The sequence below is a fragment of the Dermacentor albipictus genome, chromosome 7, assembly GCF_038994185.2.
Source record: "Dermacentor albipictus isolate Rhodes 1998 colony chromosome 7, USDA_Dalb.pri_finalv2, whole genome shotgun sequence".
Lineage (NCBI taxonomy): Eukaryota > Metazoa > Arthropoda > Arachnida > Ixodida > Ixodidae > Dermacentor > Dermacentor albipictus.
In genome coordinates this window covers 132341543-132361080 of record NC_091827.1, presented here as the reverse complement: position 1 = coordinate 132361080, position 19538 = coordinate 132341543, and the positions used below count along the sequence as shown (strand labels likewise).

Genomic DNA, 19538 nt, shown 5'->3' with positions numbered 1-19538 from the left:
AGGCACTGAAACTTTCAGTCTCAGTGATTATGTGATAATTTTTTTCAGGTATTTTCTTCATGCGCATTGTCAATCAATCAATCAATCAATCAATCAATCAATCAATCAATCAATCAATCAATCAGTCAGTCAATCTTTATTTTCCAGTAAAAGAAACAGAACAGGATGGTCATTTTGGCCTAAAAGCTACGACAGTAACTTGACGGGGCCCAAAAGATCTTACATGACAATATCATCTTGGCACATGATCAAACACTCCAGTAGATATATACGCATATGTGAGGGAAAAACATAATAGTCATGACAGAATTATAAATAACTCTCATAGTGCACTGTAGTAATGACAACAAATGCATATGCATTTGTTGTCATTATGCATTATGCATTTTTACTACCCGACCCGATCTTATTTCCGACCTAACATATTCGCCAGGCATCAGCGATCATTGCCTACTTTCATTTAAAGTTTGCATCGAGCGACCTAAACCGATTACAAAGATCAAGACATTAAGAAATTATAACAAGGCTGACTTTCTTTCAATTAATAATGAACTCGCAGTGTTTCTTCACGAATACTTGCGTGAATTTGAATGCCGTAATGTTCAGTCAAACTGGAGTATCTTTGTTAATAAAGTGATTGAATTAACAGATTGGCATATCCCTGTTTACACGATCACCTCTAATCTAAAGAAACCATGGTATAATCATCAGCTAAAACGCTTGTCTAATAAAAAAAAGCGCCTGTTTAAATCGGCTAAACTAAGCCGTACCAATGTTCGTTGGACAGCCTACAAAATGAGTGCCGATGAGTACGCGCAGGCCCTAAAAGACGCCAAAGATAACTTCTTAAGCAGAACATTACCTCGTATGCTTAAAACTAACCCTAAACAATTTTGGCACACGGTTAATTTTAAAGACAATAGCGCTCAGTGACGTTAATGGTGACGCTATACCGGCCAACCAGTGTCCCGGAGTACTAAATGAAGTTTTCGCAAAACATTTCTCGTTACCTAGCAATTCCACTCCACCACACCTACGACCATATGACCATGATGTAATGTTCCCTGTCATTATCAGCTATGATGGTGTCGCGAGCATCATTAGGTCACTAAAACCATCCTCTGCGCCGGGTAGTGATCACATTAATGTGAAATTCCTTCAAAGCACAGTTTGTTACACATCAATAATCTTAACTAAAATTTTCCAGCAATCATTGCACGATGGTTTTCTTCCATCCGAGTGGAAAGTCGGGAAGGTAATTCCAATTCATAAATCAGGCAATAAGCATTCCCGTCTAAACTACAGACCGATTTCGCTCACAAGTATACCTTGTAAGATACTAGAGCATATCTTGGCTTCTCATCTTGCTAGTTTTTTGGAGTCGAATTCATTTTTCGCACCATCACAGCATCTATTTCGCAAATCATACTCGTGTGAAACCCAACTAACACTTTTTGTACACAAACTAAACACCATTCTTGACAATAGGTCCTTGGCTGACTGCATTTTCCTTGACTTTGCTAAAGCCTTTGACAAAGTGTGTCACAAACTGCTCATCTATAAATTACGACTACTTAAGCTCGATCCCTGTATTTTAATCTGGATTGAAAGTTTTCTTGCTAACCGTTCTCAGTTTGTTTCAGCTAACGGCGCGAATTCTGAAGAATGCACAGTCCATTCTGGTGTGCCGCAGGGCTCTGTCCTCGGTCCTCTTCTTTTCCTCATCTATATTAACGATTTACCATCCTGCGTTTCCTCATCAGTTCATTTGTTTGCCGATGGTTGCGTAATTTTCCGAGAAATAACAAGTTCAAATGACAGCGCTCTTCTTCAAGCTGACATTAACGCAGTCTTTGAGTGGTGTAATATATGGCTTATGGAACTAAACATTAAAAAATGCAAATTCATGCGAGCGTCTAGAAAGATTACTAGTTTACCTACTTATCACCTAAATAATTCACTACTCGACAGCGTATCTTCATATAAGTACCTCGGACTTCACATCAGTCGCAATCTAACCTGGGATACTCACATCTCTCATGTTGTCTGCAACGCTAATCGCATGCTCGGATATCTTCGTCGTAACTTTGCAAAATCGCCTTCGTCTCTCAAACTAATGCTATATAAAACACTAATTCGCCGTAAGTTAGAATATGGCGCTACGGTTTGGGATCCGCATTATAATACTTTGGTACATACGCTTGAAATGGTGCAAAATAATTCCGTCCGTTTTATACTCTCTAATTACAGTCGTAGCGCGAGCATCACGGTAACGAAAGCTAACCTTAATCTACCTACGCTTGCTTCTCGACGTGCGATGCTTCGCTTAAGCCTCTTTCACAAACTGTATCATCATCCCTACCTGCGTGATTTACTAATACTACCTCCCCATTACGTTTCGCACCGTTTGGATCATGCTCATAAAGTTGGCATTCTATTGTTTAAAACAGAATCATTCCTACATTCCTACATACCACGCACATCAAATGATTGGAATTGCCTTCCCAAATTGGTAGTAACAATTTCAGATCATGAAAAATTTGTGACTTCATTAACCAATGCCCTGTAACATGTTGTTTTTGTTTGCCTGTTTATAGCTATTATTGTATAATTAGAAAAACTGGACTGCTTCTTTGTATATATATGGTATTTTTTGTAACATGTATTTTGCCTCTTCATAACTACTATCGCATAATTAGATACATTGTGCTGCCACTTGTAGTTAAAATAAAGTTTTTCTGTGTTTTGTACCACTCCCCTCTGTAATGTCTGTTGACCCTGAGGGTATCATAAATAAATAAATAAATACATAAATAAATTTGTTCCATATGCATTTGCATACTTAGAAAAACGTGTTTCTGCAAGAAAGAGAAAAAAACACATTTGGACACCAGGAAAAACAGATTTTACTGAAAGAACGAAAAGTGCATCGAAAGAAAAAGAGGCAATGGAAACGGAAATATTGCTACGGAACAGTATTTCCGATGACGAAGAGGCGAGCAGTGAGAAGACGACGATTGGAGGCTACCGCGGGCTGTTGCCTCTTGGCCAAGTGCGGCGTATTCCCTTGTAAACATACTTGTACATAGCTTTTTGCCTGCGTCTTCCTGCGTAACAATATTATATTTGAAACAAAATATCATAACTGAAGAAATAATTATCCGAGTTGCTTTCTACTGTAACCTGCAGTATCTACACATTTGTTGATAATGAACGATAAGTGGTAGGCTAGCGAATGGTGCTGGTAGCAGTATGTACGGAAATGTGGAGTAAGCCATTTCTTAGATTTCCTTGTGTTTAGATTAGGCTGACGGTGTTCCAAGCATGCTAGACGTTCAATGAAGTTATTTGCTAACGTTTCAGAAAATTGAATCATATAATAAACTGTATGTGTGAAGGTGATCTACTGTGACAATATTAAACAGTCTATATGCATCTCCAGTCGCAGACAAAGGTTGCAGGTTTCCCATGTGACGAATAATTTTTTCTGTTATATCAAAAGTCTGCTTATATTGGCTTTAGTTGTCGTACACCAGACCAATGCCCAGTAGTTTAGGAGTGAATTGAAAAGGGCGTAATATATCTGTAGTTTGGCGAAGGCTCGCCGCATGCCGCGACAACGGCATAGTACTGTCACAGAAGATAGTTTTTTACATAGATAGGTTACGTGAGTATCCGAAGTTAAAGTAGACGAAAAATGAACACCGAGAATTTTGTCACTGTCAACAAACCCTATTTCTCGATCCTAAATAAATTATGTCATGATTCAATGTTGCCTTTTTGTTTTTCGCATGAAATATCATAACCTTAGTCTTTGTTGCATTAATCTTAAGTTGATTTTCCTTAGACCATATAGATAGCTTCTTTAGTACATCGTTACATTGTGATGATAACTGGTTTATATCAGATCCTTCCATTAAAATGGTGCTGTCGTCGGCATATATAATAAACTTTCCTTTCTGCCTAAATCTACGATATCATTAATATAGATCTTATACAAAAGTGGTCCCAGCACACTCCCTTGCGGTACCCCAAATTTAATAGGTAAGAGGGTTGAGGTTTCGCCATTTATACATGTGCACTGTAGGCGTTTACTAAGATGTGATTGTAATAAATTTAGGGAATTAGCACGTATACCATAAGACTGCAAATTGCCGAGTAGCGCAGAATGATCAAGGCAGTCAAACGCCTTGCTCAAATGCACAAATAGGGTAAGCGTAAACGTGTTCTTTTATATGTTTTGTAGGATGTATTCCTTTAATGAAGGTAGAGCTGCTTCTGTTGGTCTCCCTTTTCTGAAGCCGAAATGTGCATTTATTAAAACGTCATACTTGTCGGGCAATATTGTCATGCAAGAGAATAACATTTTTTCGAGACCCTTAGAAAAAACTGGCGATGCAGATATTGGCCTATAATTACTCGGTACATTGGGATCACCACCTTTAAAGATTGCTGAAACCCTGGCACATTTCATACATTGTCGGAAGCTTCCAGGTTGCAACACTAGGTTAAATATATCTGCCAGTAAATTAGAAATGTAACACAAACAGTATTTTGTGGGCTTTAGCTGTAGATTTTCAATATCGACTGCCTTGCTATTTTTAAGCTAGCGAAGGTACTGTAAACTTCATGTTCGTCAGTGGGCTGCATAAAAATTGTTTGCTGAACAATGTTAATTATACCTTTGGTGGTAGAGGGTGTATTTGTGGGATCGTCATATGCTAGGGGGGTATTAAAAAGTGCTCGTTGAAAAAATCTGCAAGTGATTTACCGCTGTGAGGATTGGCAGGTCAATCCCACCGTTCGTAACCAGTTGTCAAGATTGGAGTCGGGCATGAATAAGATTGTAGCTGGCCCATGCCATCGTCCAACTTATCCACGCTGAGGATGTTGTTGAAGTGAAGGACTCCTCATCGAGAACGAGGATTATGGGTTTATTTAGAGTAACTAGATAATGACGTTGCAGTTCATTAGTCTAGAATGACTGCGAGAGAAAGTACCCTGAGCAGCCGCACAACAGGGGTTTATAAACACTCGGTTCTCCCTCGATCCCTAGTTGAGGGAAACGGTCGACCAGTAGACGAGTCGCCTAGGGCTTACACACACACACACTTCCGCACAAGTCCACGGTCCCCAACGACGTCAGACGGTCTTCGCAGAACTTGGGGCTTACGTCAGGAACGGCTCATCTTATTTGACCCCCGCAGCGCGGCCCCCAGTTCTCCATTGTCTTGCTTCTTGAAAGACACGTGGGACGATGCCGCCAAATACGTTCCCTCGGGAACTACCCCGCTCGCGGCAGAACAGGTCCGCGGTGGCCGATTCAGTCACAAAGCCTGGTTCGTCGAACTCATCTCGGAAATCCCACGACGCAGAGTGGCGGTCGCGACGTATTGTCCTTGGTACGCAGCAGACTTAGTGACGCCGTTTGGCTTTCCAGGAAAAGTCGACGCCGCTGTCGCAACTGGCTGGCAAAACGTGCACCTCAGCAGGCTGTTCTTAACACCGCTGAGTATGGTTCTGTACTCAGTGGTGAAATAATCAGAAGAATGAGAATGGGCTGGGGTGCGTTTGGCAGGCATTCTCAGATCACGAACAGTAGGTTGATATTATCCTCCATGAGAAAAGTGTATAACATCTGTATCTTTCCAGTACTCACGTACGGGGAAGAAACCTGGAGGTTTACGAAAAGGGTTCTACTTAAATTTAGGACGACGCTACAAGCTATGGAAAGAAGAATGATGTGTGTAACGTTAAGGGATTAAAAAAAAGCAGATTGGGTGAGGTAACAAACGCGAGTTAATGACATCTTATTTGAAATCAAGAAAAAGAAATGGGCATGGGCAGGACATGTAATGAGGAGGGAAGATAACCGATGGTCATTAAGGGTTACGGACTGGATTCCAAGGGTAGGGAAGCATAGCAGGGGGCGGCAGAAAGTTAGGTGGGCGGATGAGATTAATAAGTTTGCAGGGACAACATGGCCGCAATTAGTACATGACCGGGGTAGTTGGAGAAGTAGGAGAGAGGCCTTTGTCCTGCAGTGGGCGTAACCAGGCTGCTGCTGATGATGATGACGATGATGATGATGACTGAGCCGTTGTGTATTATTGTATTCGGGACACTGGTTTTGTTCTTGCCCCCCACCCAGGAAAGTATTGAATTTTTTTCACGTTCCATCCGGCTGCTGTCGACTGACATCCGCAAAAATACTTTGATAATATGTATTTTTTTGCTTTCTTGAACTCAGCATTCGACCAATTCCTATAAATTTGTAATTCTTTTAACGCGAACTCAGAACGCGTCCGTAAAAATGAATGGTACTTGCGATGCTTTTCTTTAGTCATCTTCAAATTTTATTTAGTGATTCATGGTTTTCTAGCTGTTGTTGGAGATTTTATAACTTTATAATCGAAATGCTTATGGTAAATTCTTGTAAAGCTGTCGATTAAATTATTGTATGCATCGTTAACATCTTGGTTTGCTAGCACCGATGACCAATCGTAACTAGCTATCTCCTTTTAAAAGGACTCAAGCCTACCTTGCGTGGTAAGCTGTATCTTAAATGCAGTATTCGAGTTTTACACGTGTTGGATTTATTACGATACATCGGAAAAACTGGACAGTGATCACTAAGGTCCGATGCAATCGTGCCAGCACTATAGACTGCAGTGTCTATATTTGTCACAATAAGGTGAAGGGAAGATAAGGAGGAACACGTGTTTGTTGTTGGAGTACCGATGTTACTTGCAAAACCCGATGATGGTAGTAGAGAAAAGAAATCTTGCGAGCATTCATCATCTAAAACAATGATATTGAAATCACCGCATGTAAGGCTATAGTTTTCCTTACTAACATAATGTAAAAAAAGCCTCATGGAACTCAACAAAGCGCGCTAAATTTCCGCTAAGAGGACGATAAATAAAAGAAAGGACTTTATCTTTATGCTTCAGTGTTACGATCTCATAGTCAACAGTTGAACGGCTGTGCTCAGATAGTATTTCACAATTTTTATGTCTAGTCACAAGAAGCGCCACGCCACCACCCCGCCTGTTTGCACGGTTTCGAAAAAAGTTTTGGTAACTATGCGGCTGGAACAGTTTACATCCGGAGGCGTACCACGTTTCAGAAAACATTATAATGTCGAATCTGAAAGGAAATTGATCGAGAAAAAGTGAGGTATCGTCTTCCTTGTTTAAAACAGAGCGCACGTTGATGTGTAGGACAGATTGACATGATGAATTGCAGTATTTGATTTCTGTGGGTAGAACTACTTCTTTGTACTCCATGTTAGCGTACATCGATTTCCAACCCTGCGCAAAGGGGATATACTCCGTGATGACAGCTAGGTCACGGTTATCCCTTATTGTGTACACTCTGCTGCTTTCAGTCTTCCTAGCCTTGATACGGTAGTTATCGGTCCAGATCAACTTCTATTTCATTTCTTTTTTGAGAGCGAGTGCTTTCGCAAACAGGCGTTTAATTTCAGCGGTGAGGTGCTCGGTTACAAAAACCTTATTTTCATGAGAAAAGCCAAGTGCTTTCGTTGCAGACGAGCCCTTCTAGCCTTCCTCAGAAAGTCGGATTTTTTTAGCAGCGAGCAAAAACGAACAATTACATTCTTGCCGTGCTTTGAATTAACACAGTGGGCGATGTCAACATCGCTGGACGTAACCGGACAGCCAACTTTTTCTGCAATGGTCTGAATGACTGCGACACAATCCTCATCGTCAGTGCAACGTATACCTTTAATTTCAATATTATTCTGCCTAGAACATTGCTCAAGATCTGCCAACCTCTTTGACAGCTGTTCATATTGATTTTTTCAACGTCTTATTCTCAGAAAGTGGCGCTTCCTGGTTCTTTCTCATTTCCTCGTAGAGAGTATTTAACAGTGAAACACTTTCTCGCAGTACCTCAACCTCAGAGCGCAATTTTTCTAGTTCGCGAGACAATTGAATATTCGAAGACATGGTAGCAAGCAAACCACTGCTATACCTTAGCAACGGCAGCTGTGAAAGGAAAAGAAAGGCAGTAATAGTATAAAAAAGCCTAAAGACTTACCTGCACACAGATGGCTTAAAAGTTTAGGTGGCTTGAAGAGCCCACAGCTGTCGTTGCCAAATGATCCTCGGTCGCAGCGGTTCTTGGGTTATAAGTAGTCACCCGCAGCGCCAACACAGGATCCACCTCAATGTGTTGCAGATACGTGGCAGATATCGCTGTGAGAGCTATCTGGCAGTCCGAAAGTCATTGACTTTACGCATGCGTCCAGGGGCCGTATAACGTAAGAGCATTCCAATATATTTTTATTCCAATCTCCTGACGTCAAATTTGCGTAACCGCCAACGCAAGTATCGGGCGGTCACCCGCAGGGTTTTCTGAACAAACCAATCAAATGCTCCCCTCATTCATAGGCGGTCACTTTTGTTTGCTTGAAAAACGAATAGCATTGCCTGCACTGAGCGACTTGTCTTATCTAATTGGCTCACAAGACGCGAGGAGCATGCTCAAATGATGAGGGATTCGATGGGGCCGAGCCGCTGCACTGAATATCGATAATCGGATGAAGAAAGTAATCGGACAGACGGCAATCGACCTGAGCCTGACCACAGAGGACTGCCGGTACAGCTGGGAGACGCTTCCTGTCACCTGGGGTTCCGACCATCCGCCTCTGCTCCTGTCTCCTTTTCGAGGCAAGTCCCCCAGGAGCAGAGAGTTCCTCACAGTAAACTGGAAGGCCTTCCGTGAGCTCTGCCGGCAGGCATATGACGACGGGGATCTGTTGCAAATGATCGTGGAGTGCGCCAATGCCGCTACCATACGCTCTACTGTCCCAGAGGGCAAACCAGTTCCGGATATACGTCATTTAGAACTGCGAGCTGCTCAGCGCTGTGTGGAGCGCAGGGCCCGGCGCACCATCCTTCCGAAACAATGGATAGCCTACCGCTGCGTGGATGCTGTCTGCCGCCGCCACACCCGGCGACGCAGACGCAAAGCTGGGAGAGCCTCTGCTCCACCATCAGTCGCAATACAGATGGTGCTCGAGCTTGGCGCCTGCTGAGGTCACTGATGGATGCTCCAAGCGCTCAACACCAGTCCTTAACCGTGGCTGTCCTCATGGGCATCAGCGAGTGGGCCCTGGTCGAGCGCCTAGCTGACCGGTTTGCTGAGAAGACTCCAGTCCCGCAGATCCTGCCCTCGATTGTCGCTACAAGACGCTGCCTCCCTCCCTGCCACCATCCAGAGTGGGTGGCAGCACAGATCTCCGCCCTGTGCAGTGAGCCTCTCCGCATGCATGAGCTCGAGTCGGCGCTAGCTCTCACACGATGACGGAGTGCTCCAGGAGCCGACGGGATAAGCTGCCAGATGCTGCGTAACCTTGCAGAGCCACAACGGGTACGACTCCTGGAGCATTTCAACTCCTCCTGGAGCACTGGGGTCCGACCTGAGAGCTGGCTGATGGCTGTGGTGGTGCTTTTGCTGAAGCGACGGAAGTCTGCGACTTCGCTTTCCTCCTACAGGCCAGTCTCCCTTACCTCTGCAGCATGCAAGCTGATGGAGAAGATGGCCCTATCACGGCTCGAATGGATAGCTGCCCAGCTGAAGTACTTTGCAGAACAGCAATCTGGCTTCAGGCGAAAGCGCTCAACGGCGGACTCCATCGCAGATGTGGTGGCCTCCCTGGAGGAAGCCAGGAGCATTGGAGATGTCGCCATGCTGCTGCTCCTGGACGTCCAGAGTGCATTTGACCGGCTGCCGCACGAGGTGATTGAGGCTGCACTGGACTGCTTAGGCGTCACGGGATGTCTCCAGGGCTTCATCTCCGTCTTCCTGGTGGGCCGGAGGTTTCGTGTGCGGGTAGGCAAGGTGCCAAGCGACCCCAGAGACATCACATCCGGTGTCCCGCAGGGATCAGTGCTGAGCCCTTTCCTCATCAACCTGGCTCGGGCAGGACTTGCAGCAGCACTACCGGCGGACAGCCGCAACCCAGTCTGCTGCGCTATCTACGCAGATGACGTGGCGCTGTGGAAACGAGGACCCAGGAGAAGCATCACTGCCATCCGGGGCTCTCTACAGAGGGCATTAGAAGCGGTCATCTCCTTCCTCGGTTGCACTGACGCCCGTGTCCCCGGCAAAGACAGAGGCACTACTTGTACACCCGCTGGCCTCCGCACGCCACTACGTGAAACAGCTGCGCATTGGAAACACCACCGTCCCGTGGAAGCGGGAGGTCGCATATTTAGGCCAACCATTGATCATCGGCTCTCCTGGATTCCTGCTGCCAAGGCTGTCACCTCCAAAGTCCGAAGAGACCAGGGGGCAGTGATCAAGATGCAGCAGCGTGGTCGGGGCTGCACCGTCAAGTGGTCGCTGCGGATGAACCAAGCTGCAGCCATATCCATCCTGCTATATGCCCTGCCGCTGGTTCTACTATCTCCAGCCAGGAAGCAACAGCTCGAAAGACTCCACAGGAGTGCAGTAAGGAGCATCCTCGGTCTCCCCAAACACTCCCGAATTGCTGCCACACTGGCTCAGGCTGGCGAATGGCCATTGTCGCTGCACATGCTCCAGCGTGCCCTTGGGCACATTGACCGTCTGCACCGTGCTCCGGATGATGGAGCGCTGCTCTGCCGACTGCGTAGGCAGCCGCAATCTCGCATGGGGGCCTCTGTCAGCTCTACGAGGAGCTGATTGTGCAGCGACCAGTGCCAATGGTCACATCTCCGCCACACGAGCAACCTCCAGAGGTGCACCTATCCCTGAATGGAGCATCAGAGCGCCGGACGCCAGTGAAAGCACTAGAACAGGCTGCTATTGGCAAACTCCTGGAAGTGCTGGACGGCAGGCTGCTCGTGTACACGGATGTCTCCGTGCTCTCCAGTGGCTCCGCAGTGGCGGCCTGTACCATCCCATCTGAGGGCAGAAGCAGGCAGGGCTGACTTCCTTTCCGCGCGACCTCCACAGCAGCTGAGCTGGCGGGACTCCACCTGGCTGAAGACCTCCTAGCTGAGGACCCCCCGACAAAACCAGTGGTGGTGCTAAGTGACTCGCGACCGGCTCTCCAGGCACTCTCCGATCACCATCGACACGGAGTCACTGAAACCCTCCTGAGAGCAAAAATATCGGCCCTCTCTACAGTGGGGGTAGCCATCTCCTTCCACTGGCTGCCTTCCCACGTAGGGATCGCTGGAAACGAGGAGGCGGATGTCCTTGCTAAGGCCGCCCACCACCCAACCACTCCACTCACCAGAGCAGTCACAGTATCGGACTACTCCAGGCAGCGACTAAAACAGTTTATTTATTTATTTATTTATTTCAAAATACTGCAGGCCAATGTGGTGGCCCAAGCAGGTGTGGGTTACATCCAACATGAATGTGCAAAGCAACAGACAACAAAAAAGCAAGCAAGAAAGAAATAAAGCTTAAGAGAGAAGGTAACACTCCAACTCAGCGAGAAAATTATTGGAACCAAAAATATCAGACGGCAAAGAATTCCATTCTTCCACAGTTCTAGGAAAATAACTGAATTTGAAAGCTTTTGATCGGGCAAAGATTGGGGTTAGTGCAAATTCATGGCCATGGCGTGTGCGTCGTGTTGTTAAGGGTTTGTAGCGGCGCGGCGATGGAGCTGCGCACCACCCCCGCAGCCATAAACAACTCCGCGGGGCGTCCCGCGGGCCTCCCGCAAGCGGACCTTCGCGAGTGTTGGACACCAGGCACACGGACACATGATCCGACTCACTGTGCCGAACGTCGTGCGCGAGCTCCCTTTTCTTGTGACTGTGTTTACTGCCTTCCTTTCGCATTAGGTCCGTGCACCGCACTTCTCTATGCTCCTTTTCCCTCTTTTCTCCTCTCGCTCTCTAAAGCCCTCGCACTTCCGGCGCGCTGCGCGCGCCCGCTCAATTCTCTCTTTTGACAGAATAAACTAGACCTTGTTACCGAAAAGACGTGTGTCCGTCTCGTTTGCCACGGCTCTACAAAGTGGTGACCCGTAGTTTTCTTCGCGGCACTGCCGAAGTTCTTGTGGAGCCATGCACAGCAACGAGATGCAACCAGGCACTGAACCTACGGGCACGGCCGAGCAACAAGACGTCTCCGCGGTTTCCATCCGACTCCCGCCATACTGGGACCGCAACCCTGCAGTTTGGTTTCTGCAAGCGGAATCGCAATTTATTCTCTCTGGCGTTCGCACGGAACAACGCAAGTACCACCTAGTTGTTTCGGCACTGTCGCCTACTGCTGCAGAAGAAGTTGCCGACCTGCTTTCTGGACCGCCTCCCGCCACTCCATACAGCGATCTTAAGGCTGCCCTTCTCGAGCGCACAACAACATCGCAGCGAGCCCGCATGCAACAGTTGCTTTCCGCAGAGGACTTGGGAGACCGTCGGCCAAGCCAGCTCCTTCGCCGTATGCGACAGCTCATGAGCGACAACACAACAGTAAGCGATGACCGCCTCCTGCGGGAACTGTTCATGCAGCGCCTTCCAGTAAACGTTCAGATGGTACTCGCTACAGCCACGGTGATGGACCTCAACAGCCTTGCCAGCTTGGCGGACAAAGTCATGGAGGTGGTGACGCCAGCGGTGTGCAACGTAACATCATCAAGCCCCACTGCGAGTTCAGCCCCGCAAACATCATCCTCCACCGATTCTCCCATCGACGTGCTCTGCAATCGCCTTGATCAATTAGTTTGTGCTGCGGAGCGTCATCGCACTTCACCCCGTCACGGAAGGTACCGCAGCTCGAGTAGATCACGGCGTCCAAGATAAGAACGCTCCCGGTCTCAAACGCCACCACGGGTATGCTTTTATCACCGCCGCTTCGGGCAGGAGGCGCGCCACTGCCTCCGTCCTTGTGCATGGCAGGGAAACCAGCCGGCCGACCTTTAATGGCGACAACCGGTCAGGGCCAAAGCAAAAGTCGCCTATTTCATGTCATGGACAGAACCACAGGGCAGCAATACCTGGTGGACACCGGGGCGGAGGTCAGCATTATTCCCGCGCAACGTTCCGACCGAACTACACCGCCGACCTCCTATCTTCAAGCTGTCAACGGTAGCAGGATACCTGTTTACAAGTCGCGGTCCCTCACCCTGAATCTTGGCCTGCGCCGCGTGTTCCGTTGGGTTTTCCTCGTCGCTGATGTTCGCCGTGCTCTTATTGGCGCTGATTTCCTGGACCACCACGGACTGCTCGTCGATGTGAAACGCCAACGCCTGCTGGACACTGCTACCTTGCTGTCTGTTCATGGCGTCGTTTCCTCTGACTCGCCTATAGTCGCCCCAACCTCAACAATTGCTGGTGATCCTTTTGCTTGCCTCCTTCAACAGTTCCCCAACCTCACGCGACCACCAGACTGGACAAAGCCCGTACAACATGATGTACGTCATCACATCATAACAACTGGTCCACCTGTATTTGCTCGCCCACGACGACTCGCCCCGGACAAACTCAAAATTGCCAAAGCAGAGTTCGAACACATGTTAGAACTTGGAATCGTACGACCATCGTCCAGCAGCTGGGCGTCTCCGCTCCATTTGGTCCCCAAGAAATCAGGTGACTGGAGGCCGTGTGGGGACTACCGATCCCTGAACGCAAAAACCATTCCGGATCGGTACCCACTGCCTAACATCCAAGATTTCACGTCGGCACTGGATGGCACTACAGTGTTTTCCAAAGTTGACCTGGTGCGAGCCTTTCACCAAATTCCTGTCGCACAAGAAGACATCCCAAAAACAGCAATTACTACCCCATTTGGCCTCTTCGAATTTTTGAGAATGCCTTTCGGTCTCCGAAATGCCGCACAGACATCACAGCGGTTCATCGACACAGTCACACGTGGTCTGCCGTTCGTTTTCGCCTACGTTGACGACTTGCTTGTGGCAAGCTCATCCCACGAAGAGCACCTCCAACATCTCCATCAGCTTTTTGAGCGCCTATCAGCAAATGGTATTGTCGTCAACACTGCCAAGAGCGAGTTCGGAGTACCATCACTTGATTTTCTCGGCCATCGCTTGGATAACAACAGCATCCGCCCTCTTCCTCACAAAGTGCAAGCCATCATGGAGTTCCCCAAGCCAGCTTCAATCACTAAGCTGCGCCAGTTTCTAGGCCTGGTAAACTTTTACCGCCGATTCATTAGAAACTGTGCTATGCTGCTGGAACCCCTCGAGCGTTTGCTCTGCGGCAAACAATCGTCAACCGCACTGCCCTGGGACAGCACAACAGATGAAGCTTTCAATTCTATCAAGCACGCTTTGGCTGATGCCACACTGCTAGCTCATCCCAACCCCAACTATCCGTTATCGCTCATGACGGATGCCTCCAGCTCTGCGGTCGGAGCGGTACTGCAACAAAAAGTAAACAGTGGGTGGCAGCCCCTTGCCTTTTTCTCAAAGCGCATGACCCCCGCACAAACACGCTACAGTGTTTTCGGCCGTGAGTTGCTCGCCATGTTTCTCGCCGTGAGGCATTTCCGACACCTACTTGAAGGCCGCTCTTTCACAATCTTCACTGACCACAAGCCTCTCACCTACTCAATCGGCCGCTCTGAATCATTATACACTCCACGTGAGGTGCGCCAGCTCGCTTTCATCTCAGAGTTTTCAACTGACATACGCCACGTCAGCGGCGTTGACAACTCACCAGCTGACGCCCTCAGTCGCGTGGATGCTATCACACGCAGTCGCTCCAAGAGCTCTATCTCAACATCATTTCCTTTCAACCTCCGAGAATTGGCTACAGAACAAGCTAGTGATTCTGAACTCCGTCACTTACGTGACGCGTCAACATCTCTTCAGCTTGAATTAGTTACCTTTGAAGATGTGCCAATTGTTTGCGACACCTCCACGGGCACACCTCGGCCTTACCTAACCACCTCATTCCGCAAACAAATATTTGACTCATATCACACTCTTGCACACCCAGGCATTCGCGCATCCCAAAAGCTTGTCTCATCACGCTTCGTCTGGCCGGGCATGAACGCAGATATCAGAGACTGGGTCCGCTCGTGCGCACCTTGTCAGCGCGCGAAAGTTCAGCGGTACCCTGTCCCCCCCACAAAGCCTTTCTTGCAACCCGACGAACGTTTCTCCGTTGTGCACGTCGACATTGTCGGCCCGCTACCCCCATGCCAAGGCTATCGCTATCTTCTGACATGTGTCGACCGCTTTACACGCTGGCCCGAAGCGACACCTATCCCCGACATGTCTGCAGCTACTGTCGCCGCAGCTTTTGTTTCCGTTTGGGTATCCCGATTTGGCTGCCCAACGAAAGTTGTCACTGATCGAGGCCGGCAATTCGAATCGTCCCTTTTCACGGAGCTACTTCAACTTCTCGGAACAGCACGCTTGCGAACTGCCTCCTACCACCCTCAAACAAATGGCCTCGCCGAGAGATTTCATCGCCATCTCAAGGCAGCACTCACAGCGCACGGCTGCCCAAACAAGTGGGTTGACAGACTTCCGCTCACGCTTCTCGGAACTCGATCTGCCTTCAAAGAGGACCTCTCCTGCGCTACTGCGGAGCTTGTTTACGGCACCTCGCTTCGCCTGCCAGCCGACTTCTTCGAAGAAAACACCCTCACCTCCTCTCTAACAGCAAGCGAGTACGTCGACCAGCTTCGCGATGTGTTCCGAAACCTCCGTCCGCAGCCTACGCGTTTTAACAAACCCCGTGCAGTGTACATCACTTCGGACTTGCAGACAGCCACACATGTTTTTGTGCGTTACGGCCCTGTGCGCGGCTCGCTGCAGCCCCACTACCTCGGGCCATTCCCCGTTTTAGAACGTTTTCCTTCTAACTTCGTCGTCGACGTAAATGGGAAACGAGATACAATCGCGCTTGAGCGACTCAAGCCAGCATTCAGCGAGGCACCCGCGCTTAATTATCTCGCCTCCCCGGAACATGCGGACTCCGCCTTGCAAGTGCGCGGTTCGTCACCTCTTCGTCGCGTTCACTGGGCTGCCACTTGTGCATTGTGAGCATCGTTCGTCGCTTCAGCTTCCTCTCTAAGGGGGGAGCAATCTGTAGCGGCGCGGCGATGGAGCTGCGCACCACCCCCGCAGCCATAAACAACTCCGCGGGGCGTCCCGCGGGCCTCCCGCAAGCGGACCTTCGCGAGTGTTGGACACCAGGCACACGGACACATGATCCGACTCACTGTGCCGAACGTCGTGCGCGAGCTCCCTTTTCTTGTGACTGTGTTTACTGCCTTCCTTTCGCATTAGGTCCGTGCACCGCACTTCTCTATGCTCCTTTTCCCTCTTTTCTCCTCTCGCTCTCTAAAGCCCTCGCACTTCCGGCGCGCTGCGCGCGCCCGCTCAATTCTCTCTTTTGACAGAATAAACTAGACCTTGTTACCGAAAAGACGTGTGTCCGTCTCGTTTGCCACGGCTCTACAGGTTTTATGCTGTCAGGCAGATCTATTGTTATGTTACCAAACATACAATTATAAAGAAATGAAAGGCGACTGAATTTTCTGCGGGCTTCTAGCGTAGAAATTGCATTAGGTTGGATGGGGAATCAAGTCTACGATATTTGCCAAATATAAACATAACAGCCTTTCTGTTAATACGTTCAAGTTGCATGATATCTTTCTTTAAATAGGGGTCCCAAATGATAGAAGCATACTCAAGCTTGGAACGAACACACGTATTATAATCTAAAAGCTTTGTTTGCGAGGGTGCGAATTTCAGCTTTCTTTTAAGGAACCATAACTTACGTAGTGCAGATGTGCAGATATCAGAAATGTGGGTTGACCAAGTTAAGTTGCTTGTGAGGGTGACACCTAAGTACTTATATTTGCCTACAATCGAGATACTATTGTTTCTAACGGTATAACAGAACTGGCTCGGATTTAGTTTCCTGGTGATACGAAGTAGTACTGTTTTCTGAGTATTTAATTTCATGCCCCATTTTTCACACCAGTCGTCAATAACATTCAGTGCATGTTGCAATTCAATGTGATCTCTGGGGGATACAATTTGTTTAAAAATGATACAATCATCCGCGAACAAACGTACAGACACATTTTCGGGAATAACATCAACCAAGTCATTAACATAAATTAAAAACAAAAGTGGTCCCAATACACTTCCCTGTGGAACTCCAGACGTGACATGAAGAATAGTAGATGATGAATCATTTATTACCACATACTGTTGTCTGTTGTGAATGTAAGCCCCAATCCATTGAACTATTTGACTTGGTAACCCCAAGCACTGTAATTTGTACAGAAATTTCCCATGTGGCACTTTGTCAAAGGCTTTACAGAAATCTAGAAAGAGAACATCTATTTGACCTGATGCATCAAGCACTCGTGAAAACTCATGCACAGTTGTAACTAGTTGTGTAACAGTGGATAACCCTTTTCTAAATCCATGTTGAAATTTTGATAGTACATTTTTATCACTAAGGAATTCATGAAGGAAGTTTGCAATAACATGTTCGAGAAGTTTACAACAACTGCTTGTAATAGAGATAGGAGGATAATTCTCAAACGACAAGTGGTCACCTTTTTTATGAATCGGCTTAACACGTGCTATACCCCAGTCAGTCGGTATTTCCCCTGAAGACAGTGAACAGTTAAAAATAGCAGTTAGAAACCCGGATAAATACTCAGCGTATCGTTTAAGAAAGGCATTAGGGATACCGTCAGGCCCAGCAGATTTTTTAGGATCAAGTTTTAACAGCATATGTATTACTCCTACCCTCGTTACTTCTATGTCAGTATCAGTTTCAACGACTGAATTCTGAAATTCGTAATCATCGGTTTTAGTAAAAACACTCTGGAAATATGCATTAAAATGTTCAGCAATAGCACAGGAGTCAGTTATCACCAAACCATCGACATTCATTTTGCTAATCCCGGTTTTCGTCTCACTTTAGTACCGCCAAAACTTTTGGGGGTTTGTTTGAAGAAAATCTGTCAATGTATTAGTATAAAAATATTTCCTTGCTTTTGCCAAGCTTGTTTGTAGCTTAACTTTTAATTCTGTAAACTGAGAAGTCATTGTTGCACGCTTCTTGCGTAATCTTTTAATTTTATGCTTCATGTGGATCATTTCTCGGTTAATCCACGGGTTTACACGGTGCTTACACATTTTTCGGCTGGGTACAAAATTATCAAGACAATAATGTATGGTTTTAACAAAGAGTTGCCATGAGGGCTCAACATCGTGTGATAAGGTTTCGATATGCGTATCAAGGTAGTCAATTATAGCGACATCATCAGCCTTAGAAAATTCCTTTACAACAGTGGCTGACTCAGTTTTTTTGGTTCGACCTAAAGCCTTATCCCAGATAAAGAAGATTAGCTTATGGTCAGAAATACCAGGCTCAATTACAATGGTGCCATGAATGAATATTTTACTGAGGAACAGTAAATCCAAAATTGAGCTGCCTCGAGTATAGTCAGTCACCGCTAGCTTAAGGTTGAGCAAAAACATGACGTCAAGGATAGAATCACCAGTAGAAGAACAGCCATAACGTAGGTTCTCCCAATCAATCGTTGGTAAATTAAAATCACCAGTTATCAATATGTTTTTTATTACGCAAACCTAAAAGTCAATCGTATAGCTTATTCAAATACAAATCATCTGCATTGGGTGTACGGTACATTTGCTACGGTACGGTACGGTATTTGCTGTTTTTAGCTGCTCACTTCCAGCCATCCGGATAACAGGGTAGCTACCAACCAAACCCCAAAACTCCTTCCTGAGAACAGTCTCTCACGACTGAACCGTTCCACACTCCTTCGTCTGCGCACGGGCTCCGTGTGGACGGCCGCTAGGCTTCATGCCAAGGGACGCATCGCCTCACTGGCCTGCAGAAGGGGCGGGGACGCCGACACCCTCGAGCACCTACTATGCGCCTGTCCTGCATTAGCCCAGGAGCGCGCTCCAGTCACGGCCACCTACCGGCGGTATGGACTACCTCAGAAACACACCTACTCTGCCCGGCCCGCTACCACATTCCAGCACTGGCAAGCCTGCTTGAATATGTGTACTCAAACGGGCTCCTAGATCGCCAATAGACTTCGGCCTCTCATGGCCTCTGCCTCGCGCGCCGGCTATCGCCCCTGGATGCTGCTGACTATGCTGCCTGAAACCTGCTCTCCCTTTCCCCCTCTATCCCCTGATCTTTCATATCCTGCCCCCATCCCCAATACGCTGCGCCGTGCTCCCATATGGGCTGCAGAATTGAGCGCACTTTCCCTCTCCCGCGTCTGCGATTGGTCCGCTTTCTCTTGCGTAGCTTGCGGTGGCTCGTCGACAATCGCGGCGGCATGCAACGGAAGCTTAAGAATGACGCTAAGACGGATTCTCAGCAATGAAGAGTTGGCAGAACGACGTCGTAAACGTGCCGAAAGTACTCGAAAAAGTTACACGGCCACGCAAAATGGTTTATTACACGCAAATAAACCCATGCTCTCCGACAGGGGCGAGTAGCTAGTGCCAGAGCGATCGGCGGCCGCCATCTTTTATTCCTTTCGGAGCGGGGTAGCCTGCGGCTATTCAGAAGAAAATTGAG

At 47.5% G+C, this 19538-nt stretch overlaps 1 pseudogene; it reads left to right on the top strand.

Moving 5' to 3' along the window:
• The first annotated feature begins 12038 nt into the window (after positions 1 to 12038).
• Positions 12039 to 13932, top strand: LOC139047927 (uncharacterized; annotated as a pseudogene).
• The last annotated feature ends 5606 nt before the right edge of the window (positions 13933 to 19538 follow it).